We start from the raw sequence: 17,826 nt of genomic DNA, 5'->3' as shown, positions 1-17,826 counted from the left end.
CCCCTCCCCCCCAATCCTCCATGTCCCCATTTCATTCTTATTGCTAGTGGCCACAGCAGGACACTAGAGCCTCATATCTACAGTTCTGGCAGGAGTGCAAATTGTGTCACACTTCCCTGTGAGCTTTGGCATTTTCAGAGCATATCTTCTCACCACAGGCAGCTTAGAAAATAAAGTGCCCCACCTTCAAATCAGTATTGAAATAGAACATTTTCTTTCTGTATTATAGGCAACAGATGTTCAAACACGCCCAGTCCCAAGCAAAGGTATACATTCAGTTCTCTTTCTGTGTTCTCAAAGTACTAAGATTCAGGATATTCAGTGGTGTCTAAATATCTCCTTTAGAAGTTCTTTCATTTGTCATAAAATATTGAAACAAGATCTTCCCAACAAGTTTTCCAACAACCACACTAGAGAGTGTAAGTATTCCTTACTTGCTGCATCTTGTGGACTCAAAACAGAGCAACAGAGATGCAGCCTCTTGAACCTGAGTTGTTCTTGAACGGGATACCATCTACTGAGCAATACATCTATCTTTGTATAAAATTAAGCAGAGAAATAATTTTAGTTTTGATCTCCTACCAACCATATGTGGGTCCTAGTTACTGCCTGTTGAGGGTAAGTGAGGCACTGGTGCTCATATTTCTTTTTTTGAGGAAATTTAATTGATCAGGTTTATACAACTAATTTGGCAAGAAAGTTCACAGCTGTGAAGTCAGATTGGATATTTCTCTTAACCCTGAGGATAAGTGACTAGATCTTGAAAGAACACTTCAAGAAAACTTTCTTATAAAGCTTCCCCACCCTCACCCTGATGAATTTTCTGGTTTACATGGATTCCATTAGTGTTCTGACTTCCTATGCAATGCTTTGAAAAGTTACCAGAGCTCTTAATAGTCTTTCATTAAAAATACAAAACTCCCACAGTCATTGCAAAATGACATGCAGGTTACCAAATAATGTTCTGATGATAAAACTGTGCAAACTAAGTTTCGTGCCCACCCTCCCATCCCTACCCCACTCAGTGCAAACAATAGCAGAAATAAATTAATAATAAAACAACCAACATTTTGATATTCTTCCCTGGTGTAGAGCATAATCCTGATTTGAAGCAATTTTATTTGGTTCTAGTTAGGATGCTTTTGTTGTTCAAAGGTGCTGGTCAGGCTAAGCAGCAAAAACAATGTGGAAAGAAGTTAGTTTTGTAGTTCTTACTCGACCTGAAGAAGAACTGAACCCGATATCTCACAATGAACATGTTTTAAAGATTTTTATTTTTATTTTATTTTATTTTATTTTTAAGTGCAAAACCCTCAGGAAGCATTAGTCAGCATAGCTCTACTGGAGTGAATGCTCATTTGCACCATCAGATACTATGGCACTTCTCAGAAGTCCACTGCTACCCACCTTGTAGATTCCCAACCTCTATCATGAAGGCTGTGTTGCTACAAGTGCCAGTTAATTTCCCCCATAAGATGCTGGATTTAAAATCCAGCTTAAACTTAGTGTGCAGATAGAGGATGAACCCACATTTTTGCTTGCTTCTTTTAAATTCGCTAGAGGATTTTGTATTCCCACCGGCATTTGAACAATGCTAATCCATAGAAAGGACATAAAAAAAAAGTTTAAACTCTAATTTGATGAATCAGAGGACACACAAAAAAGCCACATTTACTACAAAATACTTCTAGCTTTACAAATTTACAAACAACCTTGAGGAATTCTAAAGGACTAGATCTTGTTTAGCCCATGGAAAAATAAATTCAGCAATTTATTTTTCCCCTTCCTCCACAAACACACTTACTTTAATCAGATCCTCTCTCTCTTCTTGAGCAGAGCATTTTTGGATGTGTAGCTAATATACACTCTGTGTCCTTCTCCCCTCTTGAAAGCAATATTAGGTTCTTTGTCTCAAGGAAATGATTAAATCATGTAATCAGTCACTGCAATTACTAGGGAGAAAGCTTTGCTTAACATACCTTTCTGCTGTAGTGTACACAACATCCTCCCATAGGTATTTCTTGAATTAAGACGGAAAGCAGATGGCAGTGCCACTTCCAACAGCTCTTGGCAAGTTTAACATATTTGTGTGGAAGACCACTCTGCCTTCTTTTAGGTGGACGCTAGTGCTAGGACCTGGGTGGCCTCCTGTGTTGTTTTGCTAAGGGCACTCAGCAATCACCATGCACCACCCACCACCTCACTGTGCTCACATCCACTATTTGTCTCCAGCAATGTTCAGCAAGCATCAGTGAATGTCAATGGGTGCAATTTTTTTCCACATGGAGAAATTCAATTCCACACCTTTGCTTTATATACATACACTTCCATGTCAGACACCATTTTGTCAGAATTCCTCTGCTATTTTCTGTTGTACAGCAATGATCTATAACAATATTGCTGAGAAGATTCAGTCTCTATGGCCATACCACCAACATCTGCCTCTGATATCGTGGGCCAACATAATAAAAGAGGAGACATTACTTTTGGAGCAGTCCTTGCATGTAACTCTCTGACAAGAAGTTGCAAAATTTTGCCAACCTCATCCTTTATGATGACATTTTAGATTTTCTGATCCCAGAAAGATTCAGGCTTTTCTTAAGTGTAAGTAAAATTCTAAAGTAGTGGTGCTGGCATAGAAGGCACAGGACCACAAATACTAAAAAAAGGAAAGAGAAAAAGAAAAAGAAAAAGAAAAAGAAAAAGAAAAAGAAAAAGAAAAAGAAAAAGAAAAAGCTTATTCAGGATGTGTTTTGCAAATTTGAGCAAGGGGCCAAGCTTTTTACCTGAACTGATTACTCAGTTTCAGCTACACTTTTGCAAAAAGCTGCAATGAAATTCTAATTTCCCTATCAAAGCCCATTTTCCTAACTGGCCATAGCTCATGACTATCAAAGAAAACAAGGTATATAAATCCACAAAGAAACCTTGCTCCACCCCCTCTACTTTTTGTTTTGTGTATTAAAATCAGAAGTGTGACTCAATAACCATATTCTCTGCAGTTGCTAACAAGTTTCATATAGATGCTTTGAAACTACCAAATTTAAGCAAATATTGAGCAAAAACAGCACTCAAAATGGAAGATTTTTTAATTTACCAGTTAACAAGAAAACTAAATTTTGAGACTAATTTCAGCTTGTTTATCAATATCTGCAATGATTTAAAGTAAAAAGGAAGAGGAGGTTGTAAGATTTAGAGCCATATTAGAGTACTTCATCCAGTTAAACACAACTTGTGGCTGCAGTTTTCATCTGGAGAAATTTGTTTAATACCAAGAGATCAGAAGGAATGTTATTGTGAAGATACCTAATCTCTGTAAAACTATGTGATCAATTTCTGTACAAAACTGAGCACTGTTGTCTGGATGGCTTAGCTGTCATTTAGAAGCTCGTCAGGCTTCTGACAACCAGACAAATCAAATTTGATTATCAAGGAGATATAAACTACAAACAAAATTCTGCACCTACTCCTTTAGTCCCATAATAAAGTATGCACCAGGATCCACCACCCCACACATCTGGCCTACATACTTTTTTCGGAAACCACTTAAACCTATCCACTGTCCAAAAATCATAGACAAACCCTTCAAAAACTGGTTCTGCTTGACCTCTTTGAGTCAGCTTTTCTTGTATTAAATGCTGCCTTTTTCAAAATGATTTTGTTGTAAGCTCTTGCACTGGCCACTTAGCATTTTTTCCTTTCCTTTATTTTTGATAAAGTTTTCCTCTCTCAGGCTTAACAATGAATTAATAAAGCTGTGACCAAGTTCAATACACAATCTATTAAGTCCTTCCTTCCAAGAGACATGGATACAGGCAGAATCTGTAGTCCATCCTGAGTTTAACACTTAGTGTAACACTATATTCTTAAAATATGTATCCATCTCTATACTGAGATAGGTGCTTTCTTCCCCTCCTGTTACTGAAACCTGTATTCAGATTATAGATTTCCAGCATCAGTTTTGATTCAGACTGATGACAGTAATCTCCCCGAGTTCTCTGACCTTTCCCTCCAGGAACTAGTCCCAGTTGTCCCCTAGGGATGACAAGAGACAGGCCATTACAGAGCTGGGACAAAGTGTTCCTTTAGAGCTCAATGCCTGAATCAGCAGTATGCCAGTTTAACTAGCTGACACAAATTATTTTGCCTTTCTAGAAACAAGTGGGCTTCTTGTCTCAAGAGACCAATGTGAAGAGACATATTGAGGCAGTAGTGGCATTTCCATCATCACCATTACCAGGGCTTGATTTTAAGAAGGACAAAGGTACACTGTGTAGCATTGGTACAGAAAGCCATAAGAAAAGTCATAGCAACAAGACATCTCTTTGACTCGCTATGAGCCACAGGTTAAAATGATTAAAGGAATTTGATAAGAAAAGCATGTTTGTTACATAAGCCTTTATATGGAGCTTTGTGTGTTCTCTCTGGTACAAAGAATAAAGCCCGGGAAATAAGCAAAAGGACAGGAAGCAGGAAAAAAAAAAAAAGCCAGTCATTTTCCCCATCTTTACACCTTCTTGCCTCACCCTACCCCCTCCAGCAGCTGCTTCTCTATATATATTGTTCCAAGTAGGGTGTGCTACCAGAGGAAGACACATTGTATGTTTCTGAGTTAATAACCCTGTCAACACTAATCTTCAGTCATTTCAATCCAGTGTCAGTAACCAACACTTACTAACCTACAAGATGCTGAGCACCTGGTACAACATCCTGTGGGTATCCCATGGAGCACAAGCTGTTGTGGTATCTGTCCCAACATATAAAAAGTTCACTTCAGTGGAACAGCTGTATTAAGTATCAGTGAGCTGCAAGTATTCAGATTAGGGCAAGAGCCAACTTCTTGGTATCAAAAAATCTCTTTAAAGCCAAGAAGCTTGGCTTACAAACCAGAGAACGTCAGTTTGGTCCATTTTGATTTTATACCAGTGTGCCTTTATCCCAGTAGGACGGAACACAGGTGAAGTAGAAGGACTGAAGAGAAAAAGAGAAAGGGAATTATCAAAACGTGATCTAGAATTTGTATATCAGCTCCCAAATGGTTTTAAGATTATTCTTTTTCCCCTTTAGCCTTATTCTCCCATGTTATTTCACATAGAGAAACAAAATGCCAGAATACAGAGATTCTGCCAGAAGCTCAATGTGCATAGCCAGAAGTTGCTGCATGTCATAATTTTAAAAAGATAGAAAAAATAAATAGAGAAAAAAAATCCCTACAATACCACAGACACCAGAGTAGAGAAGTGCTCTTACTGCAAAGAAATAGGCATCATAATGACATAGGCCACTCTGAAAGTGATTTCTCCTATTTATTTCCATGGAAAATGCAACAGATACAAAAAGCACAATAACACTGTTTTTTCAGCGTAGTCACCACCATTAGCTATGCATTTTTGCCAGTGATGAACAAGAGCATGCATACTGCCCCGAAAAATCTGCACCAGTGGAGGTGACTTGCTGTTGCTATTGATTAAACACACCACCCATTGCTTCGTTGTGCTAACATCCACTGTTTGGTCTTCATAAACATTCAGTGAGCCCACTGTGCAATGCTTACTTACTACTAGTTGTAATCTGTTTTAGATAAATATGTGAAACTGCACACTTCAAGACTGGTGTAAATCCAACTCACAGCAGAAACATATTCCTCTGCAGGCTAACTCTGGTTCATTCTGATATGACAAACCCTACTGAAAGTGGCCACTGTCCTGCTGCATTTCACTGCTTGAAGGACTCATTGCTGAGAGATACTTCTACATGACTCTTCTGTAGCAAAAGACTAATTTCTCACTAGCTGTTTGTAAGTAGTAAACTCATCCTTGCTGATTTGGTTGGTCCCTGCTGTCTCCTAGGTAGTGGTTCATCAGCACTTTTTGCAAGGTGTGAGACAGTAGTTCTACATTTAAAATATTTATCTCACTAAGAGTGGTTGGTATTGTATTGTGAACATACAAAGTACTTTGCAGTACAAGGAAAGAGAATTGTCTGTTCTGTCTGGTACAGATCAAGAAATTCAAAGTAGGATGAACAGAATAACAGCTGAAACAAGAGAAGCCAGAGCTGCACTTAATTTCAGTCCAGATTTTCCTCATACCTGCAACCAAACAAATCTACAATTCAGCTGCTTTCCACTGTGCAAAGGATCTATTGACACAGAGCAACTGAGTAGCCAGTAGTGCCAGGAGAAGTGAGAACCTAGCTGGGGTACTGTTGTGGGGTTCCCAGCACCAGGACATTGAGCTCTTGAAGCAGGTCCAGAGGAGGGCCACAAAGATGATCAGAGGGCTAGAACACCTGCCCTGCGAGGACTGGCTGAGAGAGCTGGGGCTCTTCAGTGTGGAGAAGGCTTCAGGGGGTCCCTATGGCAGCCTTCCAGTACCTGAAAGGAGCCTACAGGAAAGCTGGGGAGGGACTTCTTATAAGGGCAAGTAGCAACAGGATGAGGGGAAATGGTTTTAAACTGGAAGAGGGTAGATTTAGACTAGATATTAGGAAGAAATTCTTTCTTGTGAGAGTGGTGAGATGCTGGACAGGTTGCCCAGAAAGGCTGTGAATGCCCCCTCCCTGGAGGCATTCAAGGCCAGGCTGGATGGGGCTTTGAGCAACCTGGTCTAGTGGGAGGTGTCCATGCCTATAGCAGGGGGTTGGAACTAGATGATCTTAAAGGTCCTTTCCAACTCAAACCATTCTATTATTCTACTGGAAGCAGTCTAACAGTGCAAGTGTAGCAACAGACTAACATAGACATGCTGATGATAGTTACCTAGCATAGGCAGCTCTGCTTCACACCTCACTGTGCTCTTTCGACATACCTAACATGCTTCAGCCACAAAACTGATGCAGAATAGAATTGTAAGCCAAGCATAACAATCTAAGATGGTTACTCCAGTCCAGGACTAGCTCCACAAGGAAAAATGGTAACAGCTAAAGATTGATAATGTTGGTCAGAAAGCATTTCCATGAAACTCTCTTCAAGTAACACACTGACTCAGAGTTTTCCTTGTGGGAAAGTCTGAGTTAACTTTTTTTTTTCCCCTCATCCAGTTTGCATCCTAAGACAACTTCACAGTTACCTAAACACTGTTTTTTTTGTCTTTGAGAATGAGTAATTCTCATTCTTTGGTAGAGAGCAACTGCTTTGAAACTGAAGCAGTTAAACCTTAAATAAAATACATGGCTTGGGCAGCTGATACTTTGCTTTATGTTTTTAATACAAAAACTTCAAACAAGACAAAGTCTCAGTTTGATACAGGAATATCTCAAATCTCCGGCTTTCTCATCCCACAATATCCAACCCAATTCTGCTTGTCAGTAAAGATATCAGCCCCAGCGGCATTGTTGAATCACTTCACTCAGTAGAAAGATCCACATGCATGTGCACATGCATGAAGGTATAATTTGGCTGATGAAAGAAAGACTAAGGAAATCATTGCCCTGGTTTGATGGAGACAAATTGAAAGACTAGTCTTTAAGTGTAATAAGGAGTGAAAAGCAGTGGTTAGGTGAAAAAATGCATGGAATGAAAGGAACAAATATATACTGGGAGAGTGGTGGCAGAGGGATTGAAATCAGAAGAACACATGAAAGAAAGTTTAAGTTGAAGCTCTGTGTCATTGTCCACGGTACTAGATATTCTGGTCTACACCTTGTTTAGTAAAGGAAGATCTTGTACCACACGATCATGCTCGACATGCTGCAGGATTAAAAAATTTTCATTTAACTTATTTCCTAGTGTGAATGATATTCTAAGGGAACACGTCTTACAAGAAAGAGTCAGTAAATCCAAATATTATGCTTTGCAGTTTTCTTCAGCCTTCAGTAAATTTAGTGCTGCATAAAAAGTTGCCAAACTGGTATCCCTGAGGAACGAAACCCTTGATTTATCCCACAGGTAGATGTGCCAGAAACAATGTTCTTGCAGATTTCCTACACTGCTTTTGTGGGCCTAATGGGGAAATCTAGGGCTGAAGGAGTTCAAGACAAAGGCTTCTACCTCCAGAGCTTTCCAACAAAACGTCTATTGAGCCTGCTTTTTGTTCTCAAGGGGATTCTTCACTGGAAATTGAACAGAATTGCCTCAGCTAATCCCCTTAGACCTATCAGATAGGAACGAGCTTTAACTTAACGGCTAATCAATCCAGGTGCAAAATGTTAGGGGAAGACTCTCTGATGCATCGCTAGAGTTCACACTGGCAATCCTCTGGTTCCCAACCAGAAAAAGCAGCTGCTGCCTTCATTCCATCATTAGATTTTTAAGTCAAGGTGCAGAATCTGTGATGTGTTCCTGCAAACTGCAGTTCCTCAGCTGTTGCACTCAAGGAATGGAAATCCTTCCTTTACTTCATTCAGTTTTCTCAGTCCTTAATAGAGAACTCTCGGTGACAACCGTGCTCACTAGCACTCAAAAATTTATACTGGAGACCTTTTTCCTTTGAGATGGAAATGTCAGACATAAGAAGCAACATATACAATGCAATCAGTAGAGCTCGTACAAACCCTGTGGCAAGCCAAGGGTCACTAATGGACACATACAAAAATTGGCTTGTGCGTGCCTTCTCTTCACTTGGAAGACATGTAGCAATTTCCTGGATGAGAATTAATGTTGCACAGGGTGCTACCCCTTACTGACAGTAGCTCTTTTGGAGAGTTTTGTTCTGTCTTTTCCTTCAGTTTGAGCTATTCTCTCTTTCTCAGATCAACAATGGTTTTCCCCCCTCTCTCCCCGCCCCCGCCATGGAACATGTTCATTTAAAATCCTTAGTCATCTAAATACACTTTCTCTTGCATTTGCATTTAGACATACACACCTCCAACTTGCTCTCTTCCACAAGTAAACTAACCAGTTATGCGTGGCAGAAATTGCAGGTAGACTGGGCTGATTTTTACTAGGCTTAATACAGACCTCTCCTGCAATGCCTTCCAGATGCTTCATATTCTAAGATGTCTGCCCTGGAAATATGCTAAAAGGGAGGCTCTTCATATCCAAAGAAATTTTGCATTAATCTTGCTGTGCCTTAGTTCTCCAGATAAGCAGAGAAGCATTACCTCAGTTTCACAGGCAGGATTTTAAGAGAATGAGCGTGCCATTATTTAAAAATTACTTACATTCTGTAGTCATTGGAGAATGCTAGATGTACATAACCTACGCCAAACAAAATACACACACGTATTCTTTCCTATCTATTTCTTCCCTTCTCAGCTTCTTTACAGAACTTTATTCTGGATTTATGGTGGCAATATTGACATACAAATCCATCACAGCATGCTACTGGGGTCCGAGAACCTATGAGGAGTAGGAGTTCAAGCAGTAAATATCTTGCCAGTATAGTTTTGAGAAAAGCTCTCCCTTCCCTACAAGCTGGTAATGATAGGCACTAGCTATGGTGGAGAGTGTGAAGTTTATGGGGAATAGCAACAATCAAAGTAGACAACATGTTAGGCCCCATATTCCTTCATCACTTGGGTATGACTTGTATTTTATATTTTCTAGTAGTACCTTGAAATGTATCAAGCAGCAGATGGAAGTTAATTTTGGAGTTCCTTGAGATTTTACTTCCAGAGCTCATCAGTCTGCTCCACTCTGTACGGGCAGAGAATCTGACATAGATGTTTCAGCTGTGACTGGCCACTGTGACCTCCTAACAATGTCTAATGAAAGGTTGTGCCCTCTTCCTCTCAAAAAAGTTTAAGATCTGAAAAGCAAAATTTGAAATTTCAGATGTAAGTCACCAATGGACTAGAATTTCTCCCCTTTAGTGTTTGCCCTTGTCATACTCTAGAGGATCATATAACAGAACCAACAGCATAACCACTGTGGTCATTCTGTGACCAAAGTCATATGTTTCACTGTACGGTTCTATCCCCAACATATACATCTTATACGTATGTTCCACCTCAGCTTCAGATAACACATTATGAAGTGACATTAATTCTTTGATCATTTGCTGTACCTGGAAGGAATTTTCCCTTCTGAGCCCAACACCACCATTGAAAAAGAAAGACACTTCATCTAGAGATCATACCACGATTCCACAGAACATTCATCTCCTGTCACAGCGAGCTTAATCCTTACATTAGAGCCCTGAAGCTGTGTCTTCTGATGGAGACAGACAATGGGAAGATTGTGAAAGGATTCTGTCATTGACTGACTGCATATGCACTAGGGAATTATAAGCAGTCGTTAAGATGCCAAACAGGAAAAATATATCATAAAAAAAATCATACTTAGTTTCTCTGGATATTACTTAGAATTGAAACAGATACTATTGATTATTCACAATTAAAAGCACCATTATTTTGCTAGTGAATGCCTTCTTTCATATATGGGCTTTCTACTCCTTCTGTGATCCTGATGGATTTCTCCTGTTAAGCCGTTGTAGCTAAGGTCAGTGTTTTGATATGAAATCTCCAGGAGGAGGGAAGAGGAGAAAAAAAGTCAAGAGACAACTAGAGACATGAATGACTGAACACAGCATGTTTTTGCTTTTCCTCAGTCTTGAAGCAAGACACAAGCGCCCTACTTAGTTTCTTAGATTTGTTCTAAAAGCTAAAAAAACAGAATTTTGCCCTTAATTTTGCCTTAATTTTGCCCACATTCTCCACCAAAAAAACGTCAACAGTTTACAGGCGTTCGGCCCGGTTCCGTGATGAATGGGATGGGGGACCCATGGATCCACGCCCCAGGAAAAGGGAAAAAAGGGTAAGGAGATGGGCCTGAGAGCAAAGAACAGCGGCAACAATCTGAGGAGAAACAAACTAATTTACTAAATAAAATATCGGAATGCAAAACAACACACTATAATACAATATAATTACAATTTAAGCTGATAAATCCAATACAGTGAGAGAGAATGTCCAAAATCAAGGTAGGCCTTACTCTACTACCGATGATAAGATGGCTGGGAAGTGAGATGCTGCCAGGACGAGAGAGGGGCAGAAAGAAAAAGGACGAGGTCTCGTGATCTGCAAGTTTTTATCTTTTCCCTCCGGCTGGAAATGGTAACAGAGGAGCAAAGTACCCTGGGGAATGTAGTAGTCCTTCTCTTCTGAGAACCAGGTACATGCACTACATGATGTTATGATGTGGAATACCAACAATCAAAAATCACAAAACCATGACATTAGTCAAACAGTTTACTAAGATCCCATGTTGTTGAGGCGTGTCATAGTCTTTAAGATCTTTAACACCTGCAATTTTCCATCTAGAACTGTTACAATAATCTGGTTTACCAACTCTGTGCAGTATTTTTGAAGCATTTTTTATTCTAATTTGTATCTAAATTTGTGTAATGTTGCCATGTGCTGTTTTAAATGCACTGTTCTTCCCAACTGCTGCTTTTCGGTGGCTAGAGAAATGATCTCTCGGGAGCTATTGCATGAGAAGTAATGTTATCTATCGTGTTCAGTTAACTCCACTTGCCATCCAAACCATGATACCCAAGAGCCTTACTTTCTTTTGTGCGTTTTTTTTTTTTCCTCTCAAATTACTGCTTTGATTAGGACGATGTTATTATTCAAATGTACAGACTGGGGCACAAAAGCATGAATTATCTGTAGCCACACAGATAGGGAGCAAAGCATCTCAACAATTCTTTCATGAGTCATTAACAGTCAACTAAGGACTTTGTAAGTTTTCGTCTGCAGGGAACTTGGAGATCTCAGCTGAATTTGTTTTTGTGTGGAACAATTCTGGCATGTATTCTCAAGAATTGTTATTACTTCCCAAAATTGTTCACGATATCTAGTGTTTGCAAATACAACTGCAATTAACTGGTTACTTTTGGGATTGGGCAGAAACAAGTAATGGTACGGGAATCTCAGAGAAGCTCTGACTCAGAATTGGGATACAAAGTTAGTCTATTGTATTGCTTGCACTGGACTTAAAACAGGAAAATAAAAAAACAACCACAACTCTCCTGGTGTCCTAACTAAAGAGAAGAACAAGCAGCAGAAAACCTCTTACTAGAAGGCCCTAGCTCAGACCACTGAGGAGACGACAGCCAGCCAGAGGCAGTTTTAATTCTATTTTTGCAGGCTCTGGATGTTAGGTATCACTAAGATGGGACTGAAAAAAAAAGAAAAATCAGCGGAGAAATAACTTGTGTTGGAAGCAATTGAACCTCTGTGTCCCAGTGAAACTGGCTTTGAGCCAACAGTCTTTGAGAACTACCTTGAATTCCTACACAACACAATGGCCTGAATGCCAGAATATTTTGTTGGCAATCCCCAGGGAGTAGCACACATTGCGCACACAGCCGGCTTCCCCACCAGATGTCCAAATCTTCAGGCTTGGATCCCATCTAAGCTATGTAGGCAGAATACTTGGGCACATGGAAGCTACCACACACACTTTTCAACTAGGCTGTGTCACCACATCTATTCTTAGGGCACAGCAGAGCTCAAGCTGCCCCTTTGCCGTGCTGCCTTTAAGGCCTTTCTCTTTACTATGCCTCTGTCTCCATCCACAGTGATACAGAAATGAAATTAATGCTTTGAGCCTAAGTGGATTTACATAATTTGTTTTAAACATAGCATGTCATCTCCAGATGAAGAGAATAATGCTGAGAATACATCATTTGTTCTTCTTTCTCAGACAAAAGGCAGAGCTGAGCTAGAAAGATACAAAAGGCAGAGGAGAACAAGCAAAGCGGAGCATACAAGCAAAACTGACTGTTATCTGATAGCGTCTTCATAATTCTGAAAGCAAGCATTTACTGCTGACTTCTGGCACAAGCTGGATACCTGCTAGGAGTGGGCATGTTGAATTATTCATGCTTTTGGTTATAAATAATGCACTGCCTGCATATATCTAATTTAAATAGATCCATAAAGCCCAGTGGATTAGTCACTGCATGCTGCCTCAAAGTAACAGACAATCTAGCCAAAGTCTTCTGGCTATTAACTGCCCTCAGCAAGCCTCTTTTAGAGGATAACATTTTAAAGAAATTTGCTCAGCTGTTTTTGTTGATGCAGTGATAATATTTCATATAGAAGAGCTTGAGAGGCTCAAGTGGGAGTGCAGCATTGTACCAAGATACAGTCTGCTTCAAATTGTTCCTGCATAATTTTCCCATATGATCATATAGTAAGAACAGTGCTGTCATTACTAACAAGGAGACTGCACATCCCGTACTGCAGACAGTAGAAGAGATGGCAGCCCTACCACAGAAGGAAATGGTGTCTCAGGATAGCTGTTCTTTGGTATGATTTAAACAACAAAAATATAACTTGCACTCAATCCTTAAACACTACACTTCAATAACAGACTATATTTCTTGCTTCTGCGTACTTGAATTTTGTACATTGGTATCCACCTCCTGAATCTCCACTGTGACTAGCAGTCATAGTACTAGCATAGTAGTGGCCCAACAACCCTGCTGTCTTCAAGGTAAGTCTTCATGTGGGCTAGAAAAAAGGGAAAACAGGATGAAGTTTCATTTTGGAGTATCTCACAAAGAATCCAAGGAGAACGTGTACTTCTGATATAACAAAGACATTGAAGGCTCACTGCCACTTTTACTAGCCCTTGTGAGAAGGGTTTCCATGTCTTGACTGACAGAGGAAGAAAATACCAGCCAAACTGTCCTAGCAGAGTTCCTTTTATGAGATTCTGAGAAGTATTGTGTATCTGAGGGTACACATGCCCAGTGTAAGTTCTGTTCTGGGATAGACAACTGTAAGTTTTAGAACCACCCTACCCATAATTCTATGCCTAATCCGCTGCTGACATGACAGCACTCTACCACAACGCACTATCCGAGAACACAAAAATGCAGGCCATCTGCAGCATTACTTTTAAAAGGATCCAGTGAACACACATCTCCTCAGCTAGTACCAGTGAACAAGGTCTTGTTCAATAAGGACCTGGCTCTTTGTTTCTAAATAACAAGTGATGAAGTTCTGACCTGGCGTTTTCCCTGTCAGTCAGAAGAGCAATATCCTGATCAAAAGTCAAAGTCAAAGTTCTTGTTTTATTGAAATCAAATATGTTTAGACAAAAATTCTCAGTACTTCCTCTCTCCCAGAAGTGATATTTTTTTCTTCATTTGAGCTTAACAACAGTGAAAAATGAGGGGCAAGAAATGTCCTGTTAGCATATTTTGTCACTTTTTTTTCTTTTAGCTAATTATTTCAGCACAGAATAGGAAATATGACATTACAGAAGTCATGTCTTGTTAAGCATTACTGACGTGGTGATTACACAGCAGCTTAAATATTCTTCTTTTCTTAATCCATAAAAGCAAGCACTATTTAGCACTGAAAAACTTTTCTCTATTTCATATTCAAGCATCCCTTTTTAGAAGATGGGAAATGAGATTTGTTCAGCTGCAAGAAGAGGAAAGAGTATCCTGGGCTGCATTCAACATAACTTTGCCAGCAGGCTGATGAAGCTCAACCTCTACTCAGCACTGGTAAGACCACATCTGGAGTGCTGTCTCTAGTTAGGATGTCTTACATGAATTCCCTCTGTGAGATCCTGAGAAGTACTGTGCTGTCTCCCTGTTCTCATAGGGAATTAGATATGGGACAGTCAGTCCGTGTACAAACACTGTATTCACTGGCATTGAGTTCTATGCATTCACAGCAAACTGATAGAAACAGAGTAGCATCAGGACCATCAGAGATTATTTTTTCCCCTGGAGAAAAAGCATGAGATATACCTTATCAGAAGATAGTAAATTAATTTCTTATTGATCCAGCATTTGCTATGTCTGCTCCTTTTTATTTCAATCCAGAAAATCTTTAGCTGGCCTTTATCTGACTGGCCATACAGCACACCACTGTACAGTGTGTAGGACACAGAAAGGAGAAAATCTTCTTCTGCAAGCATAATTAAATGCTAAGATCAGCTTTAGAAGGGAACACTACTTAGAAAATGAAATTACGTTGCAGAATTCTACTAAAGTTATTTCAGTCCTCCAAAAAAAAAAAAAAAAAAAAAAAAAAAAGTAATAGTCCTCTCCAAACAGAATAATCAAAGCTCCATCAACTAAGAAAACCCAAAAATATCAAAAGGTGTGACAGAGAGCCTGTCTCATTCCAACTATGTCCAGAAGTACATTTTAACTACCACAACAGATTAGGCACTGCAGAACAGCATGATGTACCGCAGCTAATGCACCAAAGGAAATTATTCAAATGGAATTCTAAGGCAAAAGAATACATTACATCTGTTGTGGCAATGGTTTAAAGGCAAAAATTCATGCTAGTAATTGTTACTGCTACAGAGTTGGCTGTTTGCTAGATATTCATTGCCTACAGACAAATTACGTTTTAGAAGCAAATCAGTGAGAAACCAAAAAAAATTCTCATCATGATACGTAACTGTCATCTCACTTGTCTTCTAGTTATTTTGTACTGATAGCTTTTGGATATGAAGTTCTTCTCATCTTCCCCTTCCTATGTCCTCACAGACAAGCCCTAAATCCCTTGGAATACTAACAGAAATTGCAGTTTGCTGTTTGTTGCTCTTCAGCACTCCCAACATATAAATTTCTGTTTTTGATTTTCTACTAACCTCCATTTCAAAAGTTTACCGACTCTCAGCTGCTAATGGAATTTCAACATTTGCACACACCCACTCAATCCGCTTTATTTAGAATGAAAATTCATCATGTAGAACTTAAGTGCACAGTGCAATTTCTTGCTATGGATTCAATCCTGACACAATGATCAACAATGTCTCCAGAGATTTTATATTGATTCAGTAAAATTTTGAGGTCTGTCTAGGATCACATCTGCCATGCAAAATTTGTGCTTTTTTTCCGTGAAACAAACAGACCTCCTCCTCCTCCCTTGCCTCAGTAATTTCAGTGTGACGTTAGTCTGGGGAAGAAACAGAAGCACTGAATCAGGATTTTAGAGTTTATCCACCTGTTAGACTAAAGCATTAACCAGTTAACTCTCTTGTTCACATGTTCTGAAACACTGCTTTCCTCTTCTTGAAAAAGTCACGCAGTCTATTACTCATGTCAAGTCAAGAACTAGTAGGTGTCAGGAGAGAGAGCCACATAACATTTGGAAGATATTTCCAGAAAGATATATATACCGCATATACTTTGCATGTATATCATCCAGTCTGCAGAAGAGCAGGTGACACACTCAGAGGACAACCAGCAGCGAGTTTGAGTTGGAAGGAAACAGAAAACTTGCCTCTGGCAAGATCACCATACCATCCTGCTGAAAACATAACATAATTTCCAAAGCATCCTCCTGAGTATCCTATGGACAGTCAATTCACAGATGACAGCATTTTGGGAAATATTTATTAGAGATGAAAGTCTTCTCCAGGGCTAGTATATGGGGAATGTGGAAGAAAAGCTTCCTTGCTGGACTACTTCCACAGCCCTTCTAGACTCCTGTATCTTTTATAAATCACTGTTTTATTTTTCCTCACTGTCATATTCGGCAATAGCAAGTATATCTGCTGAAGGTTTAGGCATAAATGGACACACAGATTCCCAGATCAACAAACTCATCTGGATCCAATTTATATTGACTAATAGAATTTCATGATCTCAACATAGTAAAACTGGCTTATTTTAGCTTCTTTATACTAAAACAAAACAACACACACACGCCACACACACAAAAAAACCCCAAAAACAAGGACAAAAAACATCACACTACAAAACCAAGAATTTGAAAGAATCATAGAGTCATCGGGCTGGAAGGGACCTCTGGAGATCATTGAGTTCAGCTCCTCTGCTAGGTTTCCTACAGGAGGTTCAGCAGGAAAACATTCAAACAGGTCATGAATATCTCCAGAGAAAGAGACTCCACAACATCCCTGAGCAGCCTGTTCCAGTGCTCTGTCACCCTCACAGTAAAGAAGTTTTCTTGCATGCGTGTACGGAAGAACTTCTGTGTTCCAGTTTTTGCCCACTGCACCTTGTCCTGTCACTGCACACCACTGAAAAGAGCTTTGTCCATCCATTTGACTTCTGCTCTCTGGATACTTATAAACAGTTATGAAATCCCCTTTCAGTCTTCTCCAGGCTGAACAGACCGAAGTTGCTCAGTCTTTCCTCATAAGTGAAATGCCCCAGTCCCTTTATAATCTTTGTGGCTCTCTGCTGGACTCTTCCTATGAGATCCCTGTATTTTTTCAACTGGAGAGCCCAGAACTAGGGACAGTACTCCAGATGTGGTCTCCGCAGGGCAGATTAGAGGGGGGAGGTTCACCTCCCTTGACCTGCTGGCCTCACCTTTTTTAAGTGCACCCCACAATACCATTGGCCTTTTTGGCCACAGAGGCACACTGCTGGCTCATGGACAACCTATTGTCCACCAGGACACCTAGGTCTTTCTTGCAATGCTCCTTTCCAACAGGTCAGCCCCTAACCTGTACTGATGCATACAGTTATTCCTTCCCAGGTGCAAGACTCTGTACTTGCTCTTGTTGAACCTCATCAGGTTCCTCTCTGCCCAGCTCTCCAGTCTGTCCCGGTCCCATTGAATGGCAGCACAGCCACTCCTCTCAGTTTTGTATTTTCAGCAATCTTGCTGAGGGCGGACTCTATTCCTTCAGCTAGGTCATTGATGAAGATGTTGAACTAGACCAGATCCAGTACTTACCCCTGGGGAACAATGCTTGTTACAGGCCTCCAACTACGTGCCATGTTCAGATTTCTTCATTGGGAACCTACCCTGATAATCCCATCATTTCCTCGCATACACAATCTATGTTCTCATCCCTCTAGAAGATATCAGTATGGTATGGTGAACTCAGCTAGCTTCCAGGGTTTAAAGTGCCCCTTTACAAAATGATCTTCTGTTACTTTCTACTTTCCATATATCTCTGAGTTCCTGCAAACCAGGGATTATCAT

General features: G+C 40.0%; 1 long non-coding RNA gene across 2 annotated transcripts in view; it reads left to right on the top strand.

Annotated features, from left to right (window-relative positions):
• The window catches only part of LOC110402010, a 101,527-nt gene that overhangs the window by 72,697 nt on the left and 11,004 nt on the right, over positions 1–17,826 (top strand). For both annotated transcript variants that reach the window (XR_002440798.1, XR_002440799.1), the window contains one exon: positions 14,285–14,408. This is a non-coding gene — a long non-coding RNA (uncharacterized LOC110402010). The remainder of the gene's footprint in view (positions 1–14,284; positions 14,409–17,826) is intronic.

Source organism: Numida meleagris, chromosome 6 (genome assembly GCF_002078875.1).
Source record: "Numida meleagris isolate 19003 breed g44 Domestic line chromosome 6, NumMel1.0, whole genome shotgun sequence".
NCBI lineage: Eukaryota > Metazoa > Chordata > Aves > Galliformes > Numididae > Numida > Numida meleagris.
The sequence above is the reverse complement of the archived record's forward strand: the minus strand, read 5'-3'. Positions and strand labels throughout refer to the sequence as shown.